Raw genomic sequence first — 11,542 nt, forward strand, 5'->3', positions numbered from 1 at the left:
GAGAAGAAGAAGAAAAACGGAGGGGTCTTTAAATAGGCATTGGAGGAGCTAGGAGAGTCCAAATGAGGTGCGGTTTTCGGCCACGCAATCGTGATCGAACGCTCTAGATGATGTAGCAGAGTTTGGTGGGTTTGGGGCCAAAATGGAGGGGTGTTGGGCTGCAACACACACAAGGTCTTTTCGGTCCCTCGGTTAACCGCTGGAGTATCAAACGAAGTCCAAATGATACGAAACTTGACAGGCGGTCTACCGGTAGTAAACCAAGGCCGCTTGGCAAGTCTCGGTCCAATCCGGAAATGTTTAATCTCCACACACGAAAGAAAGCTAGAAATGACCACCGGAGGAGAACGAAGCACCGGAATGCAAAACGGACAACGGGGAAAATGCTCGAATGCATGAGACAAACATTTATGCAAATGCAATGCACATGATGACATGATATGAGATGCATGACAATGGAAACAACACACGGAGACAAAAACCCGAACCCGAGAAAATAAATTAACTTAACGCCGGAAACGGCAAGAGTTGGAGTATAAATTGGGAAAGTTACATCCGGGGTGTTACAAAAACGGCAAGGGCGAAGTCGGGGAGAGGAAAACGAGAGGCAAATGGCAAATAATGTAATGCGAGGGATAAGAGTTTGTGATGGGTACTTGGTATGTCTTGACTTGTGCGTAGACTCTCCGGCAACGGCGCCAGAAATGGCTCGTTGTCGGGAGTCAAATCTTGACTTGACTTGGCGCGAATCTCCCCGGCAATGGCGCCAGAAATCCTTCTTGCTACCTCTTGAGCACTACGTTGGTTTTCCCTTGAAGAGGAAAGGGTGATGCAGTAAAGTAGCGTAAGTATTTCCCTCAGTTTTTGAGAACCAAGGTATCAATCCAGTAGGAGATCACGCTCGAGTCCCACGCACATACACAAACAAATAAGAACCTCGCAACCAACGCGATAAAGGGGTTTTCAATCCCTTCACGGTCACTTACGAGAGTGAGATCTGATAGATATGATAAGATAATATTTTTGGTATTTTTATGATAAAGAGAAATAGAGATGCAAAGTAAAATAAGCGGCAATAAAAATAGCTAAGTGTTGGAAGATTAATATGATGGAAGATAGACCCGGGGCCATAGGTTTGACTAGTGGCTTCTCTCAAGAGCATAAGTATTACGATGGGTAAACGAATTACTGTCGAGCAATTGATAGAATTTAGCATAGTTATGAGAATATCTAGGTATGATCACGTATATAGGCATCATGTCCATGACAAGTAGACCGAAATGATTCTGCATCTACTACTATTACTCCACACATCGACCGCTATCCAGCATGCATCTAGAGTATTAAGTTCATAAGAAAAGAGTAATGCTTTAAGTAAGATGACATGATGTAGAGGGATAAACTCATGCAATATGATATAAACCCCATCTTTTTATCCTCGATGGCAACAATACAATACGTGCCTTGCTGTCACTGGGAAAGGACACCGCAAGATTGAACCCAAAGCTAAGCACTTCTCCCATTGCAAGAAAGATCAATCTAGTAGGCCAGACCAAACTGATAATTCGAAGAGACTTGCAAAGATAACCAATCATACATAAAAGAATTTAAAGGAGATTCAAATATTATTCATAGATAAACTTGATCATAAACCCACAATTCATTGGATCTCGACAAACACACTGCAAAAGAAGATTACATCGAATAGATCTCCAAGAAGATCGAGGAGAACTTTGTATTGAGATCCAAAGAGAGAGAAGAAGCCATCTAGCTAATAACTATGGACCCGAAGGTCTAAAGTAAACTACTCACACATCACCGGAGAGGCCATGGAGTTGATGTAGAGGCCCTCCGTGATAAATGTCCCCTCCGGCGGAACTCCGGAAAAGGCCCCAAGATGGGATCTCTCGGGTACAGGAGGTTGTGGTGGTGGAATTAGGTTTTCGTGGTGCTCCTGGATGTTTGCGGGGTACATTGACTTATATAGGAGGAAGAAGTAGGTCGGTGGAGCAACAAGGGGCCCACGAGGGGGAGGGCGCGCCCCCTGCCTCGTGGCCTCCTTGATTGTTTCTTGACGCCCACTCCAAGTCTCTTGGATCACGTTTGTTGAGAAAATCATGTTCTCGAAGGTTTCATTTCGTTTGGACTTCGTTTGATATTCCTTTTCTGCGAAACACTGAAATAGGCAAAAAAACAGCAATTTGGGTTGGGCCTCCGATTAATAGGTTAGTCCCAAAAATAATATAAAAGTGTAAAATAAAGCCCATTAACATCCAAAACAGATAATATAATAGCATGGAACAATCAAAAATTATAGATATGTTAGAGACATATCAGTGCACCATAGGGCTAATTAATCCCATCCAAAATCCAGCGTTCATACGCTGTGCTATCTCTGTCAGATTATCAACAAAGTTTATGACATGCTTCAAGTCCTTCTAGTGAAATTTGGTACACTTAGTAACATACAGATCGTTCACTATGCATCCAACATATCCTGTTTAAAAGGTGGAAAGGTATTATTTATTCAGAACATGGCAGAAGAATATATAGTGCGCATAAATGGGTAAATAGAATTTGTTACTGCCTAGGAACAGAGTCAGAATATGATATCACAATTGGTTGCTAAATAGTGATCAATTGGTTGCTTAAATAGTAATATGACAGCATGGAGAAAGTTGAAAGGACACTAACCTCGATCAGACTTTGGTCGGCTGATGATGTTGGGGAAGTAAACATCCATGTTAATTAGACCAGGCTGTGGTGCACGCACTAGAATTTTATTGCCGGCTTTCAGTTCATAACACTTAGACATTTTTCTCTAAAGGTCTGCATTAAAATAGGAGTGACCATCTTTATCAAGTTTTACGCTAACTGTCGTTGTAAATCCATGCTGCATTGTCAATATGACATCCTGGGAGTCATTAGCAAAGTAAAGCCCAAGATTTCCTTCTACTCCTGTTCCTGCAAAGCAAGGGATGTACTGCTTGAAATGATAATTAAGATCGTAAATTTGATATATTGAAATAGCAGAGGAAGATGCAAATATGGGAGTAACTGATAGAACAGATCAATATATAGATGAAAGCAAAGTACAAAAATATACAATTAAAAATAGATAATGTAACGAAGATTTGATGCAAATATATAGATAATGTAGCAACAAACGGTATATGTTCACAAATTTAGGCCATGCCGACCATGGTAGGTTGAGATTGAACATACCGAGTGCTCCCTGAAGTCATCTGCAATGGAGAGATAGAACTTCGTTTGCGACTGGCCAAGACCACATTTGCCCTATTTGTGCTCGCGCTGTGGACACATGAATGAACGCCCACGAATCAGCTAGAACAAAAATGATTCCACGACGATTTCTGCCAGTTGATTAACAGCGACGGACGGACTGCGATAAGAGATGCATGATTATTTCGCTAATTAAGTTGACTACCTTCTCCATGAGAAAAATCCCCAGCCCAATCCCGCAGAAAACCCCAGTCGACCAGAGTCTAGAATGTCGGTGCAGATAGGCGACGGAAAGCGGTAGGGGTGAAATCCCATGCCATTTGGAGCGCGACCTACGCCCGCCGCCAACAGCCATCGAGCTTAGGGTGCAGAGTTGCGGAGGAGTCCACGGCAAGTGAGTGGGGACGAAGTGGGCGAGGTTTTTTTTTCCTTTTGGATGTGTGAGTGAACACACACGGTTCGTAGAGGCGACGGAGATGAATCATGTGCGATAGTAAATCAACGAGATTGAATGGGAATCCAAATTTCATTTGTCCTTCATCCATGAGTTTTCTTCTACGATGAACATAAACCCTGCTAATCACTGTGTTCAAATTTGACAACTTTCTGGGTTCATTTACAATATTTAGGGGATTATGTGCTTTTTGTAGGCATTAATGCACATAATTCAAATTCAAACAATTGGTGCTTGAAAAGGTGCACAAGAACGGTCTGGAAAAACCATACTCGTGGTATTTAGTAATTTCTCAAGCCTTTTATAAGGAATGGACAGAGATTTCAATGGAATGTGTGGCAATAGTCAACCACAAACGCGTCATTTACTGGGTTATCAACTATAGAACAATGAAATATGTGCTTCAAATACATGAAGCCTGGCATGGTGTCATGGTATGGCCTTACCGTGCCCTCGCCATGCACGCCCTTCATAAATCGAACCATCACCAAGGAAGTTCAATGCTTTCGAGAGGGAAATCACCAAGATTGAAGGGGAATCCAAATTTTCGTCCTAGTTTGTCATTTAGTTTTTTTCAATGATCAACATACCGCCTCAAATGCAACGTGTTCAAATTTGACATTTTTCCAAACTCATTTACCACATTTAGGGGATTATGTGCATTTTCTAGGCATTACTTATGCACATAATTCAAATTCGAACAATCGGTGCACGAAAAGGTGCACAAGAACGGTCTAGAAAACCATGCTCGTGCTATTTAGTACATTCTCATGCCTTTTACAAGGAATGGGCAGATATTTCAAGGAAATGTATGGCAATAGTCAACCATAAACATGTTGTTTACTGGGTTAACAACTATACAAAAAAGAAACACATGCTTGGAAAACATGACGCCTGGTGTGGTGCCATGGTACGGCCTCACCATGCCCTGGTAAAAATGTCGTCATGCACGCCTTTCATAAAACTAATCATCACTAAGGAAGTTTCATGGTTTCGAGGGGGAAAACACCAAGATTGAAGGGTGGTCCAAATTTCCTTTGTCCTTTGTTCATGAGTTTTTTTTTCTATGATGAACATACAACCTGCAAATCACCATGTTCAAATTTGGCACTTTTCCGGGTTCATTTGCCATGTTTATGGGATTATGTGCATTTCCTAGGCATTAATGCACATAATTCAAGTTCAAACAATCGGTGCATGAAATGGTGCACAAGAATGGTCTGGAAAACCATGCTTGTGCCATTTAGTAAATTCTTATGCCTTTTCCAATAAAGGGACAGATATTTCGATGAAATGTGTGGCAATAGTCAACCACAAACGTTTGTTTATTGGGTTTTCAACTATAGAAAAAATAAAATAAATGCTTGAAAAACATGACGCCTGGCATGGTGTGCCATAGTATGACCTCACCATGCACTGGTAAAAATTACAGAAGGTTTGGCTTATGTCATCATGCACACCCCTCATAAATCGAACCATCACCAAAGAAGTTTGATACTTTCGAGAGGGAAATCACCAAGATTGAAGAGGAATCCAAATTTTATTCGTTCTTTGCCCTGGAGTTATTTTCTACGACGAACATACACCCTGCAAATCACCGTGTTCAAATTTGGCATTTTTCTAGGCTCATTTACCATATTTAGGGGATTATGTGCATTTTCTAGGCATTTAGTGCATATAAATCCAATCCAGCTACAAGTGCAAGGGTGTGATGTGAGGGACGTGGATTGTCGTTCGATCGCGGTGCATCCTACGATGTACACGCGCGATCAGCGTGGCTGGGTTCCGGCCAATCATAACACAAGACACAATAGGATCACCGCACACTGTTTCCGGAAGCGATGGAGATGAATCGTGTGCGTTAATGAACGAGCAAAATTGTAAGGGAAGCCTAATTTTTGTTGTCATTTGTCGTTGAGCTCTTGAATACCACCGCAATGTACGACTGCCCGGCCCCTCCGTCCCAGAGCTCTCTCTAGGCATCGTCCATGGCACCACGGCGCACAGTAACTGGTAAGGAAGCGATGGCATCTTGCCGTGCCAAGTTCATCGCCGCTGGCGGCCAGACAATTACATGGGCGGACTTTGAGGCTACCATGGCTGAATGGGTGGTGGATCTAGAGGTGGCCAAAGCAGCACAGAAGGAGCGGAAAAGGCAGAAGGCAGTCAAGAAAAGAGAGTCCCACCGCCGCAAGAAACAAGAGGCCGCACACCGTGGTGAGGAGAGCTTGGCGGAGATCGAAGCACGGTGGGCTGCCGCCTACAAGGCTGGGAAGGAGAACATTGAAATCTGGCCAGCATGCCCCGATGGCAGCATGTGAGAAGTAGTTCAAGTTTGTAGTATTAGAGCAAATTACCAGTAGTACTTTAAGTTTGTAGTATTAACGTACAATGTCGGTAAGAGCATCCTTTTAGGGCTTTGAGCGATGATTAGCATGTGTGCCCGTGTGCATTTTTTGCGTTAATCATTAGAAGATCACAAAACACACGGTTTATATGTCGTACACGTTTGTGTTTTTTCGCGTTAATGACCCATAAGTCAGTTACCTGTGCGATGTTTCCTAATAAAACAGGCGTACCATTGACCAAAAAAATCAAGTACACGTGTACATTTCTTTGGAGACGGGATCTGCCAACTTTCTTTTTTCTCGCACATGAGTATTTTATGCGCTTCGTTTGTGTTTTGTGTTTCCCCCGCCCAAGTTTCAAGTTTCTCAGCGAAATTTTCATTAGGCGCGTGATTTCAGAATTTATTCCTCCAACCACATCCCCACCCTCAGTATCCCCCCTCGCGCCTCCCCCTACCGGCATCTCAAACCGCCGCCGCTGCAACCATAGCTTCAACCACATCTACGTTCTACTCGGATCCAGTCAGGTAACCCACAAATCTCTATCACGGCCCCGACCTGATTGCTTAAATGGCGCTTGCAAAACATCCTCATGCCTCCAAATCCCCACCGCCAGGAACTGATGGTGGTCCAAGGCGTGATAGCCGTTGTGTGTGTTGACCCGGAGGAACACCTCGCCTCCGTGCTACCTCTTGAGCACTGCGTTGGATTTCCCCGAAGAGGAGAGGATGATGCAGCAAAGTAGCGTAAGTATTTCCCTCACATTTTGAGAACCAACGTATCAGTCCAGTAGGAAGCTACACGTGAGTCCCTCGTACCTACACAAAAACGATAGCTCAACGCAACCAACGCGCTTAGGGGTTGTCAATCCCTTCACGGTCACTTATGAAAGTGAGATCTGATAGAGATGATAAATAATATTTTTGGTATTTTTGGTATAGAGATGCAAAGTTAAAAGTAAAAGCAAAGCAATAATAAAGTGATGCAGATTGATATGATGAGAAAGAGACCTAGGGGCCATAGGTTTCACTAGTGGCTTCTCTCAAGCGCATAAGTATTCTACAGTGGGAGAACAAATTACTGTTGAGCAATTGTCAGAATTGAGCATAGTTATGAGAATATCTAGGTATGATCATGTATATAGGCATCACGTCCGAGACAAGTAGACCGACTCCTGCATGCATCTACTACTATTACTCCACTCATCGACCGCTATCCAGCATGCATCTAGAGTATTAAGTTAAAAACAGAGTAACGCCTTAAGCAAGATGGCATGATGTAGAGGGATAGTTTCATGCAATATGGTAAAAACCCCATCTTGTTATCCTCAATGGCAACAATACAATACGTGCCTTGCTGCCCCTTCTGTCACTGGGAAAGGACAACGCAAGATCGAACCCAAAGCTAAGCACTTCTCCCATGGCAAGAAAAACCAATCTAGTAGGCCAAACCAAACTGATAATTCGAAGAGACTTGCAAAGATAACCAATCATACATAAAAGAATTCAGAGAAGATTCAAATATTATTCATAGATAGACTTGGTCATAAACCCACAATTCATCGGTCTGAAAAAACGCACCGCAAAAAGAAGATTACATCGAATAGATCTCCACGAGAGAGGGGGAGAACATTGTATTGAGATCCAAAAAGAGAGAAGAAGCCATCTAGCTACTAACTATGGACCCGTAGGTCTGAAGTAAACTACTCACACTTCATCGGAGGGGCTTGGATGATGATGTAGAAGCCCTCCGTGATCGATGCCCCCTCCGGCGGAGCTCTGGAACAGGCCCCAAGATGGGATCTCATGCATACAGAAAGTTGCGGTGGTGGAATTAGGTTTTTGGCTCCGTCCCCGATCGTTTGGGGGTACGTAGGTATATATAGCAGGAAGAAGTACGTCGGTGGATCTTCGAGGGGCCCACGAGGCAGGGGGTGCGCCCTCCACCCTCGTGGTCGCCTCGTGGCTTTCTTGACGGAGGGTCCAAGTCTCTTGGATCTTATCAGATGAGAAAATCACATTTCCGAAGGTTTCATTCCGTTTGGACTCCTTTTGATATTCTATTTCTCCGAAACACTGAATTAGGCAAAAAAAACAGCAATTCTGGGCTGGCCTCTGGTTAATAGGTTAGTCCCAAAAATAATATAAAAGTGGAAAATAAAGCCCAATATAGTCCAAAACAGTAGATAATATAGCATGGACAATCAAAAATTATAGATACGTTGGAGATGTATCAAGCATCCCCAAGCTTAATTCCTGCTCGTCCTCGAGTAGGTAAATGATAAAAAGAGAATTTTTGATGCAGAGTGCTACTTGGCATAATTTTAATGTAATTCTTCTTAATTGTGGTATGAATATTCAGATCCGAAAGATTTAAGACAAAAGTTCATATTGACATAAAAATGATAATACTTTAAGCATACTAACTAAGCAATTATGTCTTCTCAAAATAGCATGGCCAAAGAAAGTGCATCCCTACAAAATCATATATTAGTCATGTTTCATTTTCGTCACACAAGAATGCTCTCATCATGCACAACCCCGATGACAAGCCAAGCAATTGTTTCATACTTTAGTAATCTCAAACGTATAAACTTTCACGCAATATATGAGCGCGAGCCATGGACATAGCACTATGGGTGGAATAGAATATAATGAGGGGGTTATGTGGAGAAGACAAAAAAGGAGAGAGTCTCACATCAATGAGGCTAATCAATGGTCTATGGAGATTCCCACCGATTGATGTTAATGCAAGGAGTAGGGATTGCCATGCAACGGATGCACTAGAGCTATAAATGTATGAAAGCTCAACAAAAGAAACTAGTGGGTGTGCATCCAACTTGCTTGCTCACGAAGACCTAGGGCACTTGAGGAGGCCCATTGTTGGAATATACAAGCCAAGTTCTATAATGAAAAATTCCCACTGGTATATGAAAATGATAACATGAGAGACTCTCTACTATGAAGATCATGGTGCTACTTTGAAGCACAAGTGTGGTAAAAGGATAGTAACATTGTCCCTTCTCTCTTTTTCTCTCATTTTTTGGGCCATTTCTTTTTTATGGCCTTTCTCTTTTTCTTTTTTTCTTTTTTAATTCCTCACTTGGGACAATGCTCTAATAATGATGATCATCACACTTCTATTTATTTACAACTCAATGATTAAAACTCGATACTAGAACAAAGATGACTCTATATGAATGCCTCCGGCGGTGTACCTGGATATGCAATGAACCAAGAGTGACATGTATGAAAGAATTATGAACGGTGGCTTTGCCACAAATACTATGTCAACAAAATGATCATGCTAAGCAATATGACAATGATGAATGTGTCATGATGAACGGGATGATGGAAAGTTGCATGGCAATATATCTCGGAATGGCTTTGGAAATGCCATAATAGGTAGGTATGGTGGCTGTTTTGAGGAAGATATAAGGAGGTTTATGTGTGAAAGAGTGTATCATATCACGGGGTTCGGATGCACCGGCAAAGTTTGCGCCAACTCTCAATGTGAGAAAGGGCAATGCACGGTACCGAAGAGGCTAGCAAGGATGGAAGGGTGAGAGTGCGTATAATCCATGGAATCAACATTAGTCATAAAGAACTCACATACTTATTGCAAAAATCTACAAGTCATCAAAAACCTCGGCACTACACGCATGCTCCTAGGGGGATAGATTGGTAGGAAAAGACCATCGCTCGTCCCCGACCGCCACTGATAAGGAGGACAATCAAATAACACCTCATGTTTCAAATTTGTCGCATAACATTTACCATACGTGCATGCTACGGATTTGCAAACCTCAACACTAGTATTTCTCAATTTCACAACTACTCAACTAGCATGACTTTGATATTATTACCTCCATATCTCAAAACAATCATCAAGCATCAAACTTTTCTTAGTATTCAACACACTCATAAGAAAGTTTTATTATTAATCTTGCATACCAAGCATATTAGGATTTTAAGAAAATTAGCATGCTATTAAGACTCTAAAAATAATCTAAGTGAATCATGAGAGATCAATAGTTTCTATAAAACAAATCCACCACCGTGCTCTAAAAGATATAAGTGAAGCACTAGAGCAAAACTATAAAGCTCAAAAGATATAAGTGAAGCACATAGAGTATTCTATCAAATTCCAAATCATGTATGGCTCTCTCAAAAGGTGTGTACAGCAAGGATGATTGTGGTAGACTAAGAAGCAAATACTCAAATCATAAAAGACGCTCCAAGCAAAACACATATCATGTGGTGAATAAAAATATAGCTCCAAGTAAAGTTACCGATAGAAGTAGACGAAAGAGGGGATGCCTTCCGGGGCATCCCCAAGCTTTGGCTTTTAGGTGTCCTTAGATTATATTGGGGGTGCCATGGGCATCCCCAAGCTTAGGCTCCTGCCACTCCTTGTTCCATAATCCATCAAATCTTTACCCAAAACTTGAAAACTTCACAACACAAAACTTAAAGTAGAAAATCTCGTGAGCTCCATTAGCGAAAGAAAACAAAAGACCACTTCAAGGTACTGTAATGAACTCATTCTTTATTTATATTGGTGTTAAACCTACTGTATTACAACTTCTCTATGGATTATAAACTATTTTACTAGCCATAGATTCATCAAAATAAGCAAACAACACACAAAAAACAGAACAGTCTGTAGTAATCTGTAGGTAGCGCAAGATGTGGAACCCCAAAAATTCTAAAATAAATTGGTGGACGTGGGGAATTTATCTATTAATCCTATGCAAAAATAATTAACTAAATAGTGCTTTCCAAATAAAAATGACAGCAGTTCTCGTGAGCGCTAAAGTTTCTGTTTCTTACAGCAAGTTCAACAAGACTTTCCCCAAGTCTTCCCAACGGTTCTACTGGGCACAAACACTAATTAAACACAAAAAAACACAACCAAAACAGAGTCTAAATAATTTATTTATTACTAAACAGGAGGAAAAAGCAAGGAATAAAAATAAAATTGGGTTGCCTCCCAACAAGCGCTATCGTTTAACGCCCCTAGCTAGGCATAACAAGCAAGGATAGATTTAGGTATCGTCATCTTTGGTTTTCAATTTTTTAGCGGAATCAAGCTCGAATCCGCGAGGTTATTTACGTTTCCCTTCATATTCTGAAAATTTTAGATCTAAAGAATCCAACCGCTTATTGCAAAGGGTAATCAACATATTCGTGCGGTGAATATTTCCACTAATGTTCTTAAGTGGTTCAATAGATTTCTGCAAGATTTTAGTAACTTCACAATTTTTTTCAAAAACTTGTGTCTCTTCCTGAGTAGGATGAGGCCCCTTTTGTTGAGGAAGTGTTCCCACTATACCTTCTATAATTTCAAGCGCAATATGGGGATCGATCTCAATAAAATTGCCTTTGGCAACGCAATCAAAGAGTTGTCTATGAGACTTATTTAATCCAACATAAAAATTGCGAAGCAAAATTCTCAGATTTATTTCAGAGGTACAATTACGATGAGATTCCATTGT

The sequence above is a fragment of the Triticum dicoccoides genome, chromosome 3A, assembly GCF_002162155.2.
Source record: "Triticum dicoccoides isolate Atlit2015 ecotype Zavitan chromosome 3A, WEW_v2.0, whole genome shotgun sequence".
NCBI classification, from domain to species: domain Eukaryota; kingdom Viridiplantae; phylum Streptophyta; class Magnoliopsida; order Poales; family Poaceae; genus Triticum; species Triticum dicoccoides.